The sequence below is a fragment of the Stomoxys calcitrans genome, chromosome 1, assembly GCF_963082655.1.
Source record: "Stomoxys calcitrans chromosome 1, idStoCalc2.1, whole genome shotgun sequence".
Taxonomy (NCBI): domain Eukaryota; kingdom Metazoa; phylum Arthropoda; class Insecta; order Diptera; family Muscidae; genus Stomoxys; species Stomoxys calcitrans.
The window spans coordinates 238,036,054-238,060,051 of record NC_081552.1 but is presented as its reverse complement, the minus strand read 5'-3'; the positions used below and the strand labels follow the sequence as shown (position 1 = coordinate 238,060,051).

The 23,998-nt window shown below is 39.4% G+C and overlaps 1 protein-coding gene across 1 annotated transcript in view; it reads right to left on the bottom strand.

The window, feature by feature from the left end:
* Window positions 1-23,998, bottom strand: part of LOC106092389 (serine-rich adhesin for platelets) — an 829,314-nt gene that overhangs the window by 770,937 nt on the left and 34,379 nt on the right. The gene's annotated exons all lie outside the window — the stretch shown is intronic.

Below are 23,998 nucleotides of genomic sequence, written 5' to 3'. Positions count from 1 at the left end.
AAAACACGTCGTGGAAAATTTCAGTCCAATCTGACACGAATTGCGCCCTCTAGAGGCTCAAGAAGTCAAGACCCAAGGTCGGTTTATATGGCAGCCATATCAGGTTATGGACCCATTTCAACCATACTTGGCACAGTTGTTGGACATCATAACAAAACACGTCGTGCAAAATTTCATTCCAATCGGATAAGAATTGCGCCCTCTAGATGCTCATGCAGTCAAGACCCAAGATCGGTTTATATGACAGCTATATCAAAACTTGGACCGTTATGGCCCATTTACAATCCCAACCGAGCTACACAAATTAGAAGTAATTTTGGAACATTTCAAGCGGCTAGCTTTACTCCTTTGAAAGTTAGCGTGCTATCGACAACAGACGGACGGACGGACGGACAGAAGGACAGACGGACGGACAGAAGGACAGACGGACGGACAGAAGGACACACGGACGGGCGGACACACGGACGGACATGGCTAGTTTGACTTTAAATGTCATGACGATCAAGAATATCTATACTTTATGAAATTTTAGACGGATATTTCGAGGTGTTGCGAACAATATGACGAAATTAGTATACACCCATTCTATGGTGGAGGGTATCATAAAAGTTTCTTCTATAGAACTGCTTGTAGCGAATTAATGTTCGTCGACCCGGAAGAAATTTAAAGCGGTCTTAAGGGCTTTACAATGTAAGTACTTTGCATGTTGACATAGACTTTCAATTGATGAGAAAACGGAAGAGTGCACTGAATGTTGGGCCATTGAGGACATTTTATAGAAAGTCTGTCCTTACAGAAAATTTTATGAAAATTTTTATTTAAAGAAAATTATTTGAAATTTTGCCTTCACATTCAAATCACCAAGACAATATTTTTGCAATTAAATTGAAATTAATGTTACCCCCAAATCAAATCGAAATCTGTCATTGCCACTCCTAACCACAACTCATATTTTCAACATGTGTGTCAAAATGATACAAAATTTCTATCATTTTGAAAATTTAAAATTGATTGCAATAGAACCGCCTCATCCTCAATACACAGAGGAGCATTGCAAATGATTTTAATTAAAATGTAATTAAATTTCCCATTTCTTGTGCTGTTTTCCATTCTTGTTTTTTTTTTTTTGTTGTTTGCCATCACTGCAACTTGAGATGAGAGGAAAATGAAATTGAATTTGTGTGTGTGAGTGTGAGTGTGTGTGTGCACTCTTCAGTTTATTTTATTTATCTTGGCTTTCTGCTTAATGAGAACATTTTCCAAATTTCAAACGAAACGTAAACGAAAAGGGCAAGGCATTGTGCAGCAAACATTAGCAAATAGAAATCTTAGCAATTCAACTAAAGTAAAGGAGATAATGTTTGCAGGCCGTATAAGGACCAACAAACCTTAATGTTCTCTCACCTTGCTAAAGTCCATGTTTATTTGGGAATATTTTCATTTTATTATTATTGCAATTTTAATGTGGCAGCAAAGTTTTTATTTCTCTAAAAGGTGGTCAGTATTTAATGAGATAAGAGGAAGCTCAATGTTAAAAAATGCACAGTGAAAGCAAGTGTTGCTTAGAAATCGCTATGACTTATGAGGGGAGTTTCAAACGGGAAAAAGCGTGCTAAGTTCGGCTGGGCGGAATTTTGGGAACCCACCACCAAACTATGCCTAGATGAAGGGCTTTATTTTAATCTACATAACAAACTTCTGTCAAACCAGCAAAATCAAAACTTTTGGGAACCGAAAGAGGCAAAATCGAGAGATCGGTTTATATGGGAGCTATATCTGGTTATACACCGATTTGGACCGTACTTGGCACAGTTGTTGGAAGTCATAGCGGAACACTCCATGCCGAATTTCAGCCAAATCGGAAAAACAATGCGGCTTGTAAGGGCTCAAGAAGTCAAATCGGGAGATCGGTTTATATGGGAGCTATATCAGGTTATAGACCGATTTGGACCGTACTTGGCACAGTTATTGGAAGTCATATCAGAACACCACATGCCAAATTTCAGCCAAATCGGACGACAATTGCGATTTGTAAGGGCTCAAGAAGTCATATCGGGAAATCGGTTTATATGGGAGCTATATCAGGTTATAGACCGATTTGGACCGCACTTGGCTCAGTTGTTGAAAGTCATAACAAAACACCGCATGCCAAATTTCAACCAAATCGGACGACAATTGCGGTTTGTAAGGGCTCAAGAAGTCAAATCAGGAGATCGGTTTATATGGGAGCTATATCAGGTTATAGACCGATTTGGACCGTACTTGGCTCAGTTGTTGAAAGTATTAAAAAAACACCGCATGTCAAATTTCAACCAAATCGGACAAAAATTGCGGCTTATAAGGGCTCAAGAAGTATAATAGGGAGATCGGTTTATATGGGAGCTATATCAGGTTATAAACCGATTTGAACCGTACTTGGCACAGTTATTGGAAGTCATAACAAAACACCACATGCCAAATTTCAGCCAAATCGGACAAAAAATTGCGGCTTGTAAGGGCTCAAGAAGTATAATAGGGAGATCGGTTTATATGGGAGCTATATCAGGTTATAGACCGATTTGGACCGTACTTGGCTCAGTTGTTGAAAGTCATAACAAAACACCGCATGCCAAATTTCAGCCAAATCGGACAAAAATTGCGGCTTATAAGAGCTCAAGAAGTCATATCGGGAGATCGGTTTATATGGGAGCTATATCAGGTTATAGACCGATTTGGACCGTACTTGGCTCAGTTGTTGAAAGTCATAACAAAACACCGCATGCCAAATTTCAACCAAATCGGACAAAAATTGCGGCTTATAAGGGCTCAAGAAGTCATATCAGGAAATCGGTTTATATGGGAGCTATAATCAAATCTGAACCGATATGACCCATTTGTAATCCCCAATGACCTACATCAACATTAAGTATCTGTGCAAACTTTTCAAGCGGCTAGCTTTACGCGTTCGACCTCTATCGTAATTTCGACAGACGGACGGACGGACATGGCTTGAGCGACTCAGATCGTCGAGACATTGAAGAATTGAAATACTTTATGGGGTCTGAGACGAATATTTCGAGGTGTTGGGCCTAAAAATTGTTACCCAGAAAAAAAATTCCCTCACGAACTATTCCCCATTTCCCTCTAGAACGCATAGTTTAGAAGATACAGACATTTTAAAGTTTTCTAACTAAAGATTAGATTTTTCATCGATTTTCATTGAAATTTTTAATTTTTTCATAAAGTTTCGAATAATGACCCATTTTCTGCTAGGACGCATAATTCAGGAGATACTGCCATTTTAAAGTTTTCATAGTGAAAATTAGATTTTTCATGGATTTTCGATGAAATTTTGAACTTTTTGATGGAGTCACGAATTATGGTCCATTTCGGTTTAGGAGATACAGCCATTTTAAAGTTTTCTAAAGAAAAATTTGATTTTTAATGGATTTTCGATGAAATTTTTAAATTTTTGTTGGAGTCACAGATTATGTCCCATTTCTCTCAAGGACGCAGAGTTTGGAAGATACAGCCAGTTTAATCTTTCAAAGCGAAAATTCGATTTTGGATGGAATTTCGATGAAATTTCGAATGTTTTGATGGAGTCAGGTCTCAAGGCCCATTTCTCTTTAGGAAATTTATTTCAATGTGAAAAGATTACCACAATTTTCTATGTGCAAAAACTTGCTAAGTTAGAACAGGCCGTGTCTTGAGAATCCACCATCTAGGATTCTGTTAAAAATGCCGCAGAAGACTAATCAGGAGATCGGGATAAGTTGGAGTTATATCAGGTTAGGTATCTGTCCGTCCGACGTCCGTCAGTTGAAATCACGCCAAAATTGTGATATACAGCTTAAATTTTGCACAGATCCGTATTCCTCCAATACGCAGGTTAAGTTCTCGAACTGGTCAAATTGGGCCATAGTTGGATATAGCTATATATATATATAGTCCGATCTGCCGATATAGGGTCTTAAGCCCATAAAAAGCGCATATATTATACGATTTCGATGAAATTTGGAACAATGAGGTACTTTAGACCTCCCATAATCTGACCTAAATATGGTTAAGATCGAACCATATTTAGATATAGCTGCCATATAGACCGATCGGCCAATTGAGGGTCTGAAGCCGATAAAAGCCGTAAATACTACCCGATGTCGCTGAAATTATAAACATTCGACCATTATATGGTCTTGATCGGACTATATTTGAATATAGCTGCCTTATAGATCGATCGGCCGATTCAGGGTCTTAAGCGCATAACTGCTGCATTACTTTACCGATTTCGATGAAATAGAAAAATTTCCAAATGGGACCATTTTTTGATGTAGCTGCCATATAAACCGATTTGCCCATTATGGGTGTTAAGCCTCTAAAAGCCTTATTTATTGCCCAATTTCGCTGAAACTTAGAACAGTGAATTCGACTAGGACTCCCATTGTTTGAAACGGAAATGGACCACATTGGACCATATATCGATTGAGCTGTCATATAGACAAATATGCTGACGTTGGGTTTAAAATCCGTAGAAGGCGAATTTATTTTACGATTACGCTGAAATATAAGACAGTGAGTTTTTTTAGCCCCCCGTCATGCGACCAGAATATTGTTCGGATCGGACTATCTTATATATAAAATTCAACTTGTGTTTGTTTGTTTCGTATAGACTCAAAAGCGGCTGAACCGATTACCTTGAAATTTTCACAGATTGTGTAGGTTGGTCTGGAAGGAAACATAGGCTATATAATTTTTTGATATCGAGAGGGGGACGGACCCTCCCCCTAACCGCAAATGTACTACCCAAAAATAAAAGTGGACCGATGGGGACAATCTGGGATTCAAATGAAAAGTATTTAAGAGAGGAGTACGAATTTCATAATAAAAGTCGGGTCCAAGTACCTGGGGGGCCTCCCTAGCCCCAAAACCCCTTAAAATAGGTTCATTTGACGATCATGACAATATGGGACTCAAATGAAATGGTATTCGGGAGTAGATTACGAATATGGTCAGGAAGTAGGAATAGGCTTTATAATTTATTGATAACGAAAGGGGGAGTCACCCCACCTCCACAAAAACGCCCAAAATGGGCGCATTAGCCCTTCACGGATATATGGGACTCGGTTTATTTGTTCCTTATAGACGGAAAAGCGGCAGAACCGATTGTCTCGAAATGTTCGCATATTGTGTAGGTAGGAAACGTAGGCTATATAATTTTTCGGTATCGAAAGGGGGACGGGCCCTCCCCCTTATACCAAAAATACAACCCTAAATCAAGAGTGGACCGATTGGGACAATATAGGTATCAAATGAAAGGTATTGGAGAGTAGAATACGAATATGGTATTCAAATTTGAGTCAAGTACCCATCGGGCCGCCTCAACCCCAAAACTACCCCAAACAGACATATTGGATGCTCATTTCAATATGGGGCTTAAATGAAAGGTATTGGGGAGTAGATTTCGAATCTGGCATAAAAAATCAAAAATTGGTAGGCATATTAGCCGACCATGGCTATATGGTACTCAAATGAAAGGTATTAGGGAGAAGATTACAAATATGGCACTTTTCCGCCTTAAGATACGTCATGACAATATGGGACTCAAATTAAAGGTATTTGAGAGTTGAAAACAAATTTGATATCCAATTTTGGAACCAAACGTTTTGTGGTACACCCCAAAGTACCCCCTAAACTGAATTTCATTTTCGATTGTGGCAATATGAAGCTCTAATCAACGATATTTGGGGAAAACAGAACGAATTTGATATCTATTTTCAGTGCCGGTGATCGCCTCCCTCCAAGCGGTTCATATTTACCGACCATGCCAATATGGGGCTTAGATTAAAGGAATTTGAAAGTGCAGCACGAATTCGATATCCATATTTGAGTCGAAATGTCTGAGGTGCCATCCCTCCCCTAATGAGAACATTACCCTAAGGAAGAACATTACCACCAGGAAACGAGAAGGGGCGAATTTTCACACATCAACGAGTGCTTGCCGATTCAAGTTTAAACTCAATGATAAGGGACCTTTTTTTATAGCCGAGTCCGAACGGCGTGCCGCAGTGCAACATCTCTTGACGAAAATTTTTTAAATGACCATGCATGGCATTGTGCCTCGCAAATGTCGCCAACATTAAGAGGCGATAGATACCGCTTTGTCCGATGTTCTCGCCAGGATTCGAATGCGTTCAGCGTCATAGGCTACAATGGCACGAATGCGATATTCACATTCAGGGCGAAGTCTCGCCACCCTAAAAAGATATTAGAGAGTTAAAGAAGACGCAGCGGAGCGGGCCCGGTTCAGCCAGTATTGTATAGAACTGCCACATAGAGTCCCAATCCCATAAAAAACTGAAAAATCCGCAATTACTTTTTGGGCAACCCAATACAACTATGGATATGGTAGTGAAGTTGTAATAAAATAAGATGATGAAGAAATCCATGGTGGTGGGTATATACAAAGTAGGGCCTGACCGAACCTAATGCCTTTTTACTTGTTTAGTTTATCTTTAGTTAATACTTACATCCAAGAGTGCAACAGGGTTGGGTATTGGGTTGCCCAAAAAGTAATTGCGGATTTTTTAAAAGAAAGTAAATGCATTTTTAATAAAACTTAGAATGAACTTTAATCGAATATATATTTTTTACACTTTTTTTTTAAAGCAAGCTAAAATTAACAGCTGATAACTGACAGAAGAAAGAATCACAAGCTGTGAAAAAATTTGTCAACGCCGATTATATGAAAAATCCGCAATTACTTTTTGGGAAAACCAATAGTTCCCCCGTTTTGGGTTGTTTCCTGATGCAAACTTCCAAATGGCGATACACATGTCTTCTCTTTTCGCCTCTTCGCATACAATTTATCTTGGTTTTCTTATAATTATCGAAAGAAAAAAATGTTCCACACAATGGTATTTCAAAAATCTCCCAGGCATGGATAATTAAAGGTAAAAAGGAAGACAGTTTTTCAACACAGAAATACATTTCCATTCCATCATAAGTCACATGGTACACAAATAACGTATACGCACCGTAATACAATGCAAAATAATTGTTGTTCATCATACGCCACGTAGAACACCATGCAATATAATGAGATAATGATGGTGGGCAGGAAATTATTTTTTTTCTCTTTCTTCAATGTTTATTGAATTTTCTTCTCCATGCGTTGAGTAATTCGATAAAATACCAATTAAAATTTAATTAAACCCCCCCGCCCCCCAAAAAAAAGGTTTCCCAGTAACTTCAACCAGATTGTCCATGGCAGGTGTGGCGACACAAAGTCAGTCACTCACTCACTGAGTTAGTTAGTTAGGAATAGCAAGACTTGACATTTCTCAAAAGTGCACTCCACTCAGAAAGCGACAAAGACATGTGACATCTTGCAGATGTCAGCCATAACTTGATGCTGAACATTCTCGAGAAATGTTACACATTGTTTGACTTGTCGCCTCGCAATGTAATGTTCTTGTAATTGTTGGCGTGCTTTACTTTTTTCTTGCCAAGGCATCTTCATTAGATGCTGGGGCATACATGGGAAAAAAACCAAAAGTACAGTGACATGAGTAGAAGAAGAAAACTGCCGCAAAAGAAAACATTTTCTAGGAAAAAATGCAAACTTTCTTGCATACAACAAAGTGTGAAAATTCAGGATTTGATTCGAATTTTTTTTGCCAACATACTCTTGGTGGCACAATTATGTACATCTCTCCAAGTGATATGAGCAACAAAGACAAGAATTATTATCAGCAGCAGCTGGCATGAAAAAAAAATGGGGCTTTGAAACAAATCACATGCCGGCTTCACTTGCCTCTTTTTTTTCCTCTTCTTCCTGTCCATCTTCAACTGAGTGAGTGACTCTGTATTTGTCTGACTGACTTGACATACAAACACGAGCACAACGTAATAACTGTGCTACGTCTCAGTTAAAGTTCAGCAGTTAGTCACGCATAAACAGTTTTAGGTGATGGGCTTGCCGTGCTCGAGTTCAACTGGCGATGTCCTTTTCCATCACATGATTGTATGGTGACAGTGGCAACAACAAAAAACAGCAGCAACAACAGCAGTAAGTTAGACGGTTGCTACAATAATAACAACACTTTATGTAAATTTTAGTTTATGCTAATGTTCTGGTAGTGAACAGTTCTGCCTTTCTATCTCCGAGGACCCAGTTGCCTTTCTAGCTGAACATGTACTTGTACATGGAAAATGGTCGTGCTTGGCATGCATGTACTTTTCATGGATAGCAGCAAAGGTCCATTGTTCACATGACACACATAGTAGCAAGCTTGGCATGCACACATACTAGGACAACGACAACGACAACAGCAGCAACAAGCATAGCAGCGTGACACCCTTAATGACAATTGCCCTGTTAAAGTAATAGAGATGTAGCATGCATAAGCATTGAACCAAGTTAGCTTTTCAAGGTTCATAGTTGTTTTTTTATTTTGCTTTATATAGCCATTTAGTAAGAAAGAGAAGACCATATACAAAATTGACCTACTAACTGATAATACTGTAGAAAAATTAGGTGAGACTTTGTACGAGTTCAAGGGGAGATGTGTAATTTACAAAAAAACATGACGTTTTTAAGCTATCAAAATACCTCAATTTACAGAAGTGGAATTTAGTAAGCAAAAAAACAAATTAATTAAAATTATCCAGGCTCATGTGACATGTCTTTGTCTTCTGTTTCTAAGAAAAATAATTAGTAGCCCACCTGGACGTATACGTATTAGAAATTCCAAGTAGCCAAAATGAATCGAATACCCAGGTGAACGTATACTTTATTTGAATAGATGTTTGTGTTATTGCTTATACGTAATTCAATGGAAACAAGCAAAAACAAGTAAAAAGGCATGGAGTGCGGCCGTGTCGAATTTTGCGAACCCACCACCTCGTATATATATGTAAACCACCTTTCATCGAGATATCGGTCTACACGACAGCTATATCCAAATCTGGACCGATTTGGCCCAAGTTGCAGAAAACTGTCAAAGAGCCTAACACAACTTACTGTCCCAAGTTTCGGCGATATCGGACAATAAATGCGCCTTTTATGGCCCCAAGATCTTAAATCGAGAGATCGGTCCGTATGGCAGCTATATCCAAATGTGGACCGATATGAGCCACATTGAAGAAGAATGTCGAAGGGCCTAACACAACTCACTGTCCCAAATTTAGGCGAAATTGGACAATAAATGAGCGTTTTATGGGGCCAAGACTCTAAATCGAGATATCGGTCTACATGACAGCTATATCCAAATCTGGACCGATTTGCTCCAAGTTGCAGAAAACTGACGAAGAGCCTAACACAACTCACTGTCCCAAATTTCGGCGAAATCGGACAATAAATGCCCCCTGTATTGGCACAAAACCTTAATTCGTGAGATCGATCTATATGGCAGCTATATCCAAATCTGAACCGATCAGGGCCAAATTCAAGACGTATGTCAAGGGGCTTAACATAACTCACTACCCCAAATTTTGGCGACATCGGTCAATAAATGAGAGTTTTATGGGCCCAAAACCTTAAATCGAGAGATCGGTCTATATGGCAGCTATATCCAAATCTGAACCGATCAGGGCCAAATTGAAGAAGAATGTCGAAAGGGCTAACACAACTCGATGTACCAAATTTCAGCAAAATCGGACAATAAATGTGGCTTTTATGGGCCTAAGACCCTAAATCGGCGTATCGGTCTATAAGGGGACTACATCACGATATAGTCCAATATAGCCCATAACCCCATAGTGCTTATTGACATTTGTCTTAAACCTTTGGATGTCAAAGTGGGTGGGAAAAACATTAGCCAGAAGTCGATTCCACATTCGAACGGTTCGGGCGAAATAAGAATTCTCTCTGTAATGCATTGTGCGGTCCGCTGGCCAATCAATTACGAACGGGTGTGAGTTCCTGGAATGTCTAGTATGCCTGACATACATCCTTACATCAGGAATAAGAAGACAGAATATCAGATGAGCACACACCATGAAAGTACCGATAGAACAGCGCCAAACAACCCACATTGCGACGATGATCAAGGGAGGCAATAGAGTGGGATACCCCACTGTCCCCATTCAACGCCATCGCTCTCCTCTGTACACGGTCCAGTAGCTCCAGGAATGATTTTGAAGCTCCAGCCCATACATGTGAGTTGTACTCCATTTTCGGCCATATGAAAGTGGTGTAGACGTTAAGAAGCTCAGACGGAGTAAAGTAATTCTTACACCGTTAAAGGAAGCCTAAACACTTGAATGCTTCTTTCGAAACTTCGAATACATGTTTAGCCCAACGGACATTACCTTGCATTTTCATGCCCAGAACATCAAGAGCTTGTGATTGTTCAACATGTACACCGTTGATAGACAAAGATGATCGTAATGGGTCAGCGAATCGTTTGTGTGACAACAAGCAGCACTGAGTCTTCCGTGCATTAAAATCTACTCGATTCATTCGACCCCACTCAGAAATGGCCATCAAATCCTGGCAGAATGTATCGACCATAACCCGCCTCTCGAAAACTTTGCCTATGCTCGAATGAGTACGAATGACAGAGATTACTGTTATCCGCAAATGAGTAGATCGGATTCTATGTCTGACCCAACAGATTGTTGATGAAAATCAGAAAAAGATAAGGAGAAAGAACAGAGCCTTGGGGTACACCTGCGGTCAATTTGTGCTCATTGGATGAGAACCCATCTATAACGACTCGAATAGTGCGATCTCTGAGAAAGCTCGAAATAAATCGAACGAAGCCATTACCGACACCAAGCTTTGATAGTAGCGCAACGTGCCAGACCCATTACCGACATCAAGCTTTGATAGTAGGGCACTGTGCCAGACCCTATTAAATGCCTTGGAGATGTCCAGACCCACCATCTTACTTTCACCAAACTGGTGGATTGAGCGACTCCAACGTCCCGACAAAAGTGCCATGAGGACTCCCGTAGAGCGATCTCTGCGGTCGCTAAAAAGGCAATTAGACTCTAAATACCTCACAAGATGGTGATTAACCATGCTCTCCATGATCTTGGAGAGAGTGGATCATATCGAAATTGGCCGATAATTCGCAGGGTTGTTTGCGAATTCTCTTCTTGGGCATTGCGAATACCCATCTTGGGTATTGGCTGAACGTTCGCAACCAACGCCCCGGGAAGACTCCCCACGGTAGGCACAGTTGAAAAGGTTGCGCAATGGACGAGCGAGCGTCGTAGAACACCTGCGTAAGACAAGTGTTGATATGCCATCCGGGCCCGGGGATTTATTTACGTCTAGATCTTCAAGAGCCCACGAGTTCGAAAAAATATTTGGGGCATGACGCCAGATACATTTTCGATTGAGGGGAGTGGTTGATTGTCAGTGAACGTTTGATCATCCTTAACAAGAGTTGGAATAGATGAAAAACTACCCTTTACCTTTTTTACGAACGACCATAAGCTCTTACTTCCTCGGGTAGAAGCAAGAACCTTAGTAAGCAGACGCTGGTCGTAAAGATCAATTTTCATACGATGTGGCTGAAATTTGGAACAAAGTCTTATATTGCAATTTCCAGCACCCATGCCAAGTATAATCCGAATCGGTCTATAAATCGATATAGCCCACATATAGACCGATCCCCGGATTTGACTTAGGTTTCATCCGATTTGGCTGAAATTTGGAACAAAGACTTGAGTTATGACTTCCAACATCCATCACAAGTATGATCCGCATCGGTCTATAAACAGACATAGCCCCCATATAAACCGATACCCGGATTTGAATCTTCAGCCCTTAGAAGCCTCCACTTTCATCCGATTTGGCTGAAATTTGGAAAAAAGACTTACATGACGACTTCTAACATCCATGTCAAGTATATTACAAATTGGTCTATAAACAGATACAGCCCCTATATAGACCGATCCTCAAAATTGACCACTTAAAAGCCTCGATTTCCATCCGATTTGACTGAAATTTGGAACAGAGACTTGACTGAAATTTGGAACTTCCAACATCCACGTCAAGTATGATCCGGATTGGTCTATAAACAGATATAGCCCCCATATAGATCGATCCCCGGATTTGGCTTCTTAAACCCTTGCAAGCCTCAATTTTCATCCGATTTGGCTGACATTTGGAACAAAGACTTGAATTACGACTTCTCACATCCATGTCAAGTATATTACAAATGGGTCTATAAACAGATACAGCCCCCATATAAACCGATCCCCGGATTTGACTTCTTGAGCCCTGAAAAGCCGCAATTTTCATCCGATTTGGCTGAAATTTGGAGCAGGGACTTGAGATATAACATCCATGCCAAGTATGATCCAAATCGGTCAATAAACAGTTATAGCCCTCATATAAACCGATCCCTGCATTTGACTTCTTGATCTCTTAGAAGCCTCAATTTTCATCCGATTTGGCCCAACGTTTTATCCAAATAGGTCGGATGTTTTCGGGAGATCAGTTTATATGCGAGATGTATCAGGCTATAGATCGATTAAGACCAAACTGGACACGTATTTTGAAGGTCATGGGCAGTAATACAAAATTACAGCCAAAAAAAAAAGCAATTGCGCCCACTAGAAGCTTTAGAAATCAAGATCCCAGATTGGTTTATATGGCAGCTCTATCAGGTTATCGAATGATTTCAACCATACTTAGCACAGTTGTGGGAAGTCTTAACACAACACTTCGTGCCAGATTTCAGCCAAATGAGAGAATTGCGCCCTCTAGTGGCTCAAGAAGTCAAGACCCCAGATCGGTTTATATGGCAGCTATATCAGGTTATCGACTGATTTCAGCCATACTTAGCACAGCTGTTGGAAGTCATAACAAAACACTTTGTGCTAGATTTCAGCCAAATCTGATGAGAATTGCGCCCTCTATTGGCTCAAGAAGTCAAGATCCAAGATCGATATATATGGCAGCTACATCAGGTTATCGACCGATTTAAACCAAATTTGGCACAATTGTTGGAAGACATAACAAACAACTTTATGCAAAATTTCAGCCAAATCTGAGGAGAATTGCGCCCTCTATTGGCTCAAGAAGTCAAGATCTAAGATTGGGTATATATGGCAGCTATATCAGGTTATGGATCGATTTCAACCATACTTAGCACAGTTGTTGGAAGTGATAACAAAACACTTCATGCTAGATTTCAGCCAAATCTGATGAGAATTGCGTCCTCTAGTGGCCCAAGAAGTCAAGACCCAAGATCGGTTTATATGACAGCTATATCAGTTTATGGACCGCTTTGGACCATACTTGGCACAGTTGTTGGAAGCCATAGCAAAACACGTGGTGCAAAATTTCATTCCAATCGGATAAGAATTGCACCCTCTAGAGGCTCAAGAAGTCAAGACCCAAGATCGGTTTATATGGCAGCTATATCGGGTTATGGACCGATTTGAACCATACTTGGCACAGTTGTTGAAAGTCATAGCGAAACACGTCGTGCAAAATTTCATTCCAATCGGATAAGAATTGTGCCCTCTAGAGGCTCAAGAAGTCAAGACCCGAGATCGGTTTATATGGCAGCTATATCAAAACATGGACCGTTTTAAACCATACTTGGCTTAGTTGTTGGAAGTGCTACCAGAACAGTACATGCAAAATTTCAATAAAATCGGACGAGAATTGCACCCTCTAGAGGCTCAAGAAGTCAAGACCCAAAATCGGTTTATATGGCAGCTATATCAAAACATGGATCGATTTGGCCCATTTACAATACCAACCGACCTACACTACTAATAAGAAGTAGGTGTGCAAAATTTCAAGTAGCTAGCTTTACTCCTTCGAAAGTCAGCGTGCTTTCGACAGACAGACGGACATGGCTAGATCGACAGAAAATGGCACGATGATCAAGAATATGCATATTGGGTTGCCCAAAAAGTAATTGCGGATTTTTCATATAGTCGGCGTTGACAAATTTTTTCACAGCTTGTGACTCTGTAATTGCATTCTGTCTTCTGTCAGTTATCAGCTGTTACTTTTAGCTTGCTTTAGAAAAAAGTGTAAAAAAAGTATATTTGATTAAAGTTCATTCTAAGTTCTATTAAAAATGCATTTTCTTTCTTTTAAAAAATCCGCAATTACTTTTTGGGCAAACCAATACTTTATGGGGTCTCAGACGAATATTTCGAGTAGTTACAAACAGAATGACGAAATTAGTATACCCCCATCCTATGGTGGAGGGTATAAAAATTTTTTATAGGTTCATTTAACAGTTTAACATTTTTAATTTAATATCAGCAGACAGTGTTAACTGATATCAGCAGACTAATTTCTCTGAGTGTATGTCTAATTTGTTTACTATCCCACTTTGCATTGCCTTAATCACAAATTCAAAGATCTCTTATCTACCATTGCCATACAACAATAGCATTTTCTGGAATATACCACTGATGTCCTTTAAATCTCATGCATACATCAATGCTATGCCTAAATTTGTATTTATATATGTTTTTTTTTTTTTCAATTAAACTCAAAATATCCTTTCCAAGATGGCCTCCTTTAAATGCTAATTCTGGGTAAGAAACAAAAAAAAAACTAATCAATATCAATTCATTATGCCACAAATTCTATTAAATCCTCACAATATTCTGCCAAAGGACATACATGCAGCCACACAACCACCTACTCACAAACGTACGCCCATAAACACAATCATCCTCTCAGCATGGCCATACAATAAGTCAAGCGAATTGGATGGAATCAAATGCAGGATATTTGTTATACATATTTTCATAGCATGCATGTTCATGTTGCTGTTATTTCCGTTTCAACTCCAGCAGCAAAGACATTTAAACAATTTCCTTTTTCGTGTTATTCCTCATGTTTTCCACACATTGTGTTAACATCTCCAACATTTATTCGCACACACACACACTCACATAAACACACTTACAACGATTATATTTCTTAAGTTAAGCACCACACACAGTGAGGATATCGTTTCAGTGTTCCCCCAAGAAATAAAAACAAAAAGCCAAAAAAAAAAAAATACAAGAATGGGGAAAAAAAAACTACCAGATGAAGAAAACAAGCAAATGAAAGTTTCTCTTCGCTAACACCCCGCCACGGCACCCTGAACAATGATACGCAGAAATAAAATACCAACTTTTATGCTGCCACACTCATTGGGACCATAAACGCCCACCTAACCCATGCTCCAAAAAACAAAAAATGAGAGCAGAGCTGACGTTGCGTTGCGTTGCTGTGCTTTGCTTTGTATCGACTTGAGTTTGATGTGCAAGAATATGCGATGGGATATGGCAATGTTCGACACAAGTATGTAACACTCAAAATCATAATATCTTCCTCATACGGATACTTGCCATATGTTTTTGTTAAAGTTTGTTTTTATACCCTTCACCATAGAATGGGGGTATACTTACTTCGTCATTCTGTTTGTAACACCTCGTAATATGCATCTAAGACCCCATAAGGTAAATATATTCTTGATCGTCATGTCATTTTAAGTCGATTTAGCCATGTCCGTCCGTCTGTCCGTCTATCGGTCTGTCCGCCCGTCCGTCTGTCTGTCGAAAGCACGCTAACTTTCGAAGGAGTAAAGCTAGACGCATGAAATTTTGCAAAAATGCTTTTTATTAGTGTAGGTCGCTTGGTATTGTAAATGGGCTAAATCGGTCCATGTTTTGATATAGCTGCCATATAAACCGATTTTGGGTCTTGACTTCTTGAGCCTCTAGAGGGCGCAATTCTTACCCGATTTTACCGAAATTTTGCTCGCAGTGTTTTGTTAGCACTTCCAACAACAACGCTAAGTATGATTCAAATCGGTTCATAATCTGGTATAGCTGTCAAATAAACCGATCTTGGGTCTTAACTTCTTGAGCCTCTAGAAGGCGCAATTCTTATCCGATTTTACCGAAATTTTGCACGTTGTGTTCTGGTAGCACTTTCAACAACTATGCTAGGTATGGTTTAAATCGGTCCATGTTTTGATATAGCTGACATATAAACCGATCTTGGGTCTTGACTTCTTGAGCCTCTAGAGGGCGCAATTCTTATCCGATTGGAATGAAATTTTGCACGTAGTGTTCTGGTAGCACTTCCAACAACTTCGATAAGTATGGTTTTAGTCGGTCCATGTTTTGATATAGCTGCCATATAAACCGATCTTGGGTCTTGACTTTTTGAGCCTCTAGAGGGCGCAATTCTCGTCCGATTTTTTTGAAATTTTGCACGTAGTGTTTTGGTAGCACTTCCAACAACCGCGTTAAGTATGATTCAAATCGGTTTATAATCTGGTATAGCTGCCATATAAACCGATCTTGGGTCTTGACTTCTTGAGCCTCTAGAGGGCGCAATTCTTATCCGATTTTACTGAAATTTTGCAGGTAGAGTTCTGGTAGCACTTTCAACAACTATGCTAGGTATGGTTTAAATCGGTCCATGTTTTGATATAGCTGCCATATAAACCGATCTTGGGTATTGACTTCTTAAGCCTGTAGAGGGTGCAATTCTCATCCGATTTTACCGAAATTTTGCACGCAGTGTTTTGTTAGCACTTCCAACAACTGCGCTGAGTATCGTTTAAATCGGTACATGTTTTGATATAGCTGCATTATAAACCGATTTTGGGTCTTGACTTCTTGAGCCTCTAGAGGGCGCAATTCTCATCTGATTTGGCTGAAATTTTGCACGTAGTGTTTTGGTATCACTTCCAACAACTGCGCTAAGTATGATTCAAATCGGTCCATTTTTTGATATAGCTGCCATATAAACCGATCTTGGGTCTTGACTTCTTAAGCCTGTAGAGGACTCAATTCTTATCCGATGAGAATGAAATTTTGAACTTAGTGTTCTGGTAGCACTTTCAACAACTAAGCTGAGTATGGTTTAAATCGGTCCATGTTTTGATATAGCTGCCATATAAACCGATCTTGGGTCTTGACTTCTTGAGCCTCTAGAGGGCGCAATTCTTATCCGATTTGAATCAGTTTATGCACGAAGTATTTCGTTATGATATCCAACAACTGTGCTAAGTATGGTTCAAATCAATTCATAACCTGATATAGGTGTTATATAAACAGATCTGGGGACTTGACTTCTTGAACGTCTAGAGGGCGCTATTCCTATCCGATTTGGCTGAAATTTTGCATGGCGTATTTTATTCTTACTTTCAACAACTGTGTCAAATAAGGTTCAAATCGGTTCATAACCTGATATAGCTGCCATAGAAACCGATCTGGGATTTTGACTTCGTGAGTCTCGGGAGGTCGCAATCATTATCCGATTTGCCTAAAATTTTGTACGACTGATTCTCTCATGACCATCAACATACGTTTTTATTATGGTCTGAATCGGTCTATAGCCCGATACAGCTCCCATGTAAATCGATCTCTCTATTTTACTTCTTGAGCCCCCAAAGGGCGCAATTCTTATTCGAATTGGCTGACATTTTACACCGGACCATATCTTGATATCGCTCTAATAGCAGAGCAAATCTTTTCTTATATCCTTTTTTGTCTAAGAATATATGCCGGGAAAAGAACTCGACAAATGCGCTCAATGATGGAGGGTATATAAGATTCGGCCCGGCCGAACATAGCACGCTTTTACTTGTTTTTTTTTTTTTTTTTTTTGTTTGCTTTTTCTTTACTTTTCCTCTGAAACTACTTTGAAATTTTGTTAAGACAGCTTTAAGGAATCTTAAGTTTTATGAATTTCTTAAGGCAAGAAGCACAAGGTTTTACATATGAAGATTTTAGGGAATCCCTTGGATATGCAAGCAACGTATGATGTGAAACAGATTTAACTCGGAATATTGTAAGTAAATCAGAATTCCGAATTTTTTTTTATACCCACCACCGAAGCATAAGGGGAATATCCATTTTGTCATTCCGTTAGCCAAAATTGCAAATTTAGCCTATGAACATTCCACTAAGGAACAGGGGCAAACTTATCACATATCATATCCGATTCAAGTTTCAAGCTCAATGATAAGGGGCCTCCTTTTTATAGCCGAGTCCAAACGCAGTGCGACAGCTCTTTGGAGCGAAGTTTTATATGGCATAATACCTCACAAATGTTGACAGCATTAGGAGAGGAAAACCAACGTTTGAAATTTTTTTCTGATGGTCTCGCCAGCATTCGATCCCAGGCGTTCAGCGTCATAGGTGGACATGCTAACCTCTGCGCTACGGTGGCCTCCATTTCGTTAGCCATATATCGAAATATTGGTCCAAAACCCCATACAGTATATAAAGGGTAATTTTTTAGCTATTATCTTTTTGGCAAGACTAGTTTAAACAGCTCACGCATGTTGCGTGTTTGGTTTCACTCTCAAACATCTTCAGTATGGTCTATCTTACAATAAGCAAAGCTTGCAATTTATTGAATTTTATAATCAAAATGACTGCTCTGTTTAGAAAGCTCACCGCGCGCTTCTTCCATTTTTCAACGAATCTCATTTTTGACTCAATGGGTAGGTAAATAAGCAGAATCGATGATTTTGGATTAAAGATCCTGCAGAAGCATTGCAAGAGCTACCAATGCATTCAGAAAAAGTCACTGTTTGGTAAGGTTCATGGGCTGGTGGCATCATTGGACCGTACTTCTTCAAAAATGATGCAAATCGTAACGTTACTGTGAATGGTGAGCGCTACCTTGAGATGATATCTAACTTTTCTTTGCCCAAAATGCAAGACCATGACTTGCATGACATATGGCTTCAACATCACTGTGCCCCGTGCCTTACTGCACGCGTAACAATGGTCTTATTGAGAGGAGAGTTCGTTGCAGCTGCATCGTATGGAGCCTTCCACTATCCGCAACCTGTAGACGCGCCCGATAGCTCCCAGCTAAGCTTCTCGTGACAGTACCACACAAATTGAAGCTCAATGTTCCAGCCTGTGCGGTGCTCACAGCTATCCCGTGCCGGGCCGGGGGAACATGATGGCCATTGGTTATTGAAAGGCACCAATATCTCGCCTTTTCCTATCGAGCATCATAGGCACTCAGTATTTAAGCAGGAGGTGGTACCATCCGGCCTCTCACTGGACTCACCACTCGACACCGCTGATTGCCCGGGGCTGCAGTTGCAGCTACTCCGTATGGAGCATTCCACTATCCGCAAACCTGTAGACGCGCCCAATAGATCCCAGCTAAGCTTCTCGTCATAACGAAAAACACCACACAGACTGGAACTCAAAGTTTCGACCTTTGTCCTACACATAGTCATCCTGTGCCGGGACAGATTCAGATAATATGTTGTCTTGGCGGAGGATGAGGACCACTTTCCCTAGGGAATATTCTTGATCGTCTGAAACTGAATCTGAAACGATGGCCGTTCGTCTGTCTGTGGAAATCCATGGGCTCAAGAAGTGAAGTTGAGAGATCGGTTTATATAGGAGCTATATCAGGTTCTAGACCGATTTCAACCGTACTTACCACAGTTGTTGGAAGGCATAACAGAGACCTAAGAGCAAAATTTCAGCCAAATCGGACAAAAATTGTGGCTTCCATGGGTTCAAGAAGTCAAATCGGGAGATCAGTTCAAATAGGGGCTATATCAAAATTTGAACCGATATGGCCCATTTGCAATCCGCAACGACCTACATCGATATAAGGAATCTGTGCAAAATTTCTAGCACCTAGCTCTACGAGTTCGACTCCTATCGTGATTTCTACACAAGGACTGACGGACGGACATGGCTATTGACATTTGGATATAGTTGCCATATAGACCAATCTCTCGATTTAAGGTGCAGCGATTGTCCGACTTTGTTGAAATTTGATACGGTGAGTTGTGTTTCTTTCTTTCTTCAAATTGGCCCAGATCGGTTCAGATTTGCCATATAGTCCGATCTCTCCATTTGAAGTCTTGTGCCCATAAATGAAGCACTTATCGTCCGATTTCGACGAAATTTGGGACAGTGAGTTGCATAAGGCCCTTCGATATCGTTCTTCAATATGTTCCACATCGGTCCAAAATTGGATATAGCTGCCATAAAGTCCGATCTCTCGATTTGAAGTCTTTCGTCTTCTAATAGAAGGCGCATTTATTGTCAGATTTCATTGGAATTCGTGACAGTGAGTTATGTTAGGACACTCCGTTTGCTTTCTTCCATTTGGCCCAGATCGGTCCAGATTTAGATATAGCCGCCATACAGAGCGATCTCTCGATTCGAAGTCTTGTGCCAACAATCGTTAAAGGCGTATTTATTGTTTAAAGTTGATTTTAGCAATAGAAACAAAGCGCTTGTAATTTAGAATGAATAATTCCTATTAGTTTGACTAGGTAGGGAAAGTAAATGGGCTATATCGGTCCATGTTTTGATATAGCTGTCATATAAACCGATCCTGGATTTTCACTTCTTGAGCTTGCTGAAATTTGGTATGAAATGTCTCTCACTAACTGCGCCAAGTATGGTCCAAATCGGTTCAAAACCTGATATAGCTTCCATATAAACCGATCTCGGAATATGATTTCTTGAGCCTCTAGAGGGCGCAATTGTTATCTGATTTTGCTGAAATTTCCCATAATGTGTATTTTGTTCCAACTTCCAACAACTGTGCCAAGTATGGCCAATATTGGTTAAAAACCTGATATAGCTCCCATATAAACCGAACTCGAACCGATCTTGACTTCATAAGCCGCTAGAGGGCGCATTTATTATCCGATATTGCTGAAATTTCGCACTAAATGTTTTGGTTTAACCATCAACAACTGTGCCATGTATGGTCTAAATCGGTTCAAAGTATGATAGAGCTCTCATATAACGCGATCTTGGATATTGACTTTTTGAGCCGCTAGAGGGCGCAATTGTTAACCGATCTAGCTGAAATTTCCTACGAAGTGTTTTGTTCTAACTTCCAACAACTGTGCCAAGTATGGTCCAAATGGGTTCAAAACCTGATATAGCACCCATATAAAGCGAACTATATCAGGATTTGAACCTCCTTGAGCCTCTAGAGGGCGCAATTATTATCTGATTTGACTGAAAGTTTGCACCAAGTATTTGTGGCGTAACTTTCAACAACTGTGCCAAGTATGCTCTTAATCGGTTCAAAACCTGATACAGCTCCCACATAAACCAATATCGGATCTTGACTCTATAAGCCGCTAGAGGGCGCAATTATTACCAGTTTTGGCTGAAATTTTGCATGAGGTGGTTTATTTTGATTTCCAACAACAGTGCATTGTATGATCCAAATCTGTTCAAAACCTGACATAGCTACCATACAAACCGATCTCGAATGTTGACTTCATGGACCGCCAGAGGGCGCAATAATTATCCGATTTGGCTGAAATTTCCCATGAAGTATTTGTTCTAACTTCCAACAACTGTGCCAAATATGGTTCAATTCAGTTCAAAACCTGATATAGCTCTTATATTAAACGATCTCTGATCTTGAATTCTTGAGCCGTTTTGGTCGATTTAAACTTCTGAAAGTTGCATCAGAAGTTCCTGTGTAAACTGTATATCCCGGGGGATATCAAATCATTATTTCTCAGAAGTCAAGACTATGCCTGGGTGTTTAGAGAGCACTATGAGTTATTCAAATGTTCTGTTACTATGTTGTGGCTATTGCCAAAATTTCGAGCTGTTGTCGTCATTTAAAATTCATTGCATTTTGTAGATTCACTTTTTGTTTGAATTCAATTTTAATTAGAACTTACCATCAACTGAAGGCAGACTATACAAAGCAATCGTTGATATGTTTTTGAAATCATAGATTCTTACCTGAAATAAAAAAAAAAATTAAATTAAAACTCAATTTACCATTTTTATGAAATTTAATACATTTAAATCCGAGTGTTGCCCGAATTATGATTATTTTGTTATATTTGAGTGAATAATATGAGCTTTGGTATAAAAAGGATATGTAATTTGTGGTTCCCCGTTGAATTGCTATAATGTTTTATTTACTTTATTTAACCACATGTCCATAAAAGTTTATTCAACAACTCACTTTTTTCCCTCTATGTAGTAAAATATTTAAATTCCAATAGAACAATAAAATATTATTTAATTAACAATGTGTTGACCTTGAACCTTTTTGTAAATGATGAAATGAAATAATGAAAACATTTGCATACACTAACATAAGTGTCCTGGCTCACTCTCCCTGTCAGGAATCCAAAAAAAAAAAAAAAATCTGATATATATTTTCCCGCAGACACATTAATTAAAAATAATTGTTAAAACATGACCCATTATAGCCCTCTGTGGAAATGAGTCTCACACACACACATTCACGCATTATGCTACATACAATCACACATCACATATATGATAATTTATTAACTAGCTTCCACAAAGGCATAAATTATTCATACAATTAATGGCAATTCAACCAAAATATAATTGTTTCTAAATGAACAACGAGCTGTTTTTTTTTTTTTGCTCTTCATTTTGCATCCCATGTATGTGATGTATATAGGTGGCCAAATATGTATTTGTAGTTGTGTATACACATGTGGTGTTGCCGGTGCTCTGGGTGATGGAGATGCTCATCTTTGTGTGTGTGTGTGCCATAATAAATTTTAAAGAGTAATTAATATTAAATTTGCCATTTAATTTTTTATTCATGTATGTCGTCGATAATAACTCGTTGTAATTAAAATTAAATTTAATTATTTTTGTTTTCTTATTTCATTTAACACAACTCAAAATAGGCTCATTATGCCACCAGATTCTTTTTAGGCAATTCATTATTCAGTGAATGTGAATGTAGGAAGAGAAAACTGTTATGGACATAAAAATTTTCTTCATATAAGAGAAAAGCAAATTTATATGGGCCGAAGACCCATACAAACGACGGATCGGTCTATATGGCAGCTATATCTAAATCTGGATCGATCTGGGCCAAGTTATAGAAAGATGTCAAAGGGCCTAACAAAACGAACTTTACCAAATTTCAGCAAAATCGGATAATAAATGCGCCTTTGATGGGCCCAAAACCTTAAATCGATAGATCGGTCTATATGGCAGCTATATCCAAATCTGGATCGATCTGGGCCAAATTGAAGAAGGATGTCGTAGGGCATAACACAACTCACTGTCCCAAATTTCAGCAAAATCGGATAATAAATGCGCCTTTTGTGGGTCCATGACTTTAAATCGAGAGATCGGTCTATATGGCAGCAATATCCAAATCTGAACAGATCTGAGCCAAATTGAAGAAGGATGTCAAAGGGCCTAACATAACTCACTGTCCCAAATTTCAGCAAAATTGGATAATATATGTGGCTTTTATGGGTCTAAGACCCTAAATCGGAGGATCGGTCTATAAGGCAGCTATATCCAAATCTGGACCGATCTGGGTCAAATTGAAGAAGGATGTCAAAAGGCCTAACACAACTCACTGTCTCAAATTTTGGCAAAATCGGATTATAAATGCGCCTTTTATAGGCCCAAGACTTTAAATCTAGAGATCGGTCTATATGGCAGCTATATCCAAATCTGAACAGATCTGAGCCAAATTGAAGAAGGATGTCAAAGGGCCTAACACAACTCACACAATGCGCCTTTTATGGGCACAAAACCTTAAATCGAGAGATCGGTCTATATGACAGCTATATGCAAATCTGGACCGATCTGGGCCAAATTGAAGAGGGATGTCGAGTGGTCTAATACAACTCACTGTCCCAAATTTCAGCAAAATCGGATAATAAATGCGCCTTTTATGGGCCCATGACTTTAAATCGAGAGATCGGTCTATACGTCAGCTATATCCAAATCTGAACCGATCTGGGCCATGGGACAAGAACTCGACCAATGCTATGGTGAAGGGTATATAAGATTCGGCCCGGCCGAACTTAGCACGCTTTTACCTGTTACAAACTTTTTTTCGATTCTCTCCCACTATGCGTCGTTTCGGAACGGGTTATCGCCAACCGATCGCCATAATATTTCGTATTTTGACTATTGGCTTCTAAAAGGGAAAAATTGGAGGTACCTTAAAAAAAAAAAAAACTTTTTTTTAGAGCACTCTATTGAGTAAGAGTATACTTCGTCAAAGTATATTCCTAACTCTGTACAGGTGCTTATG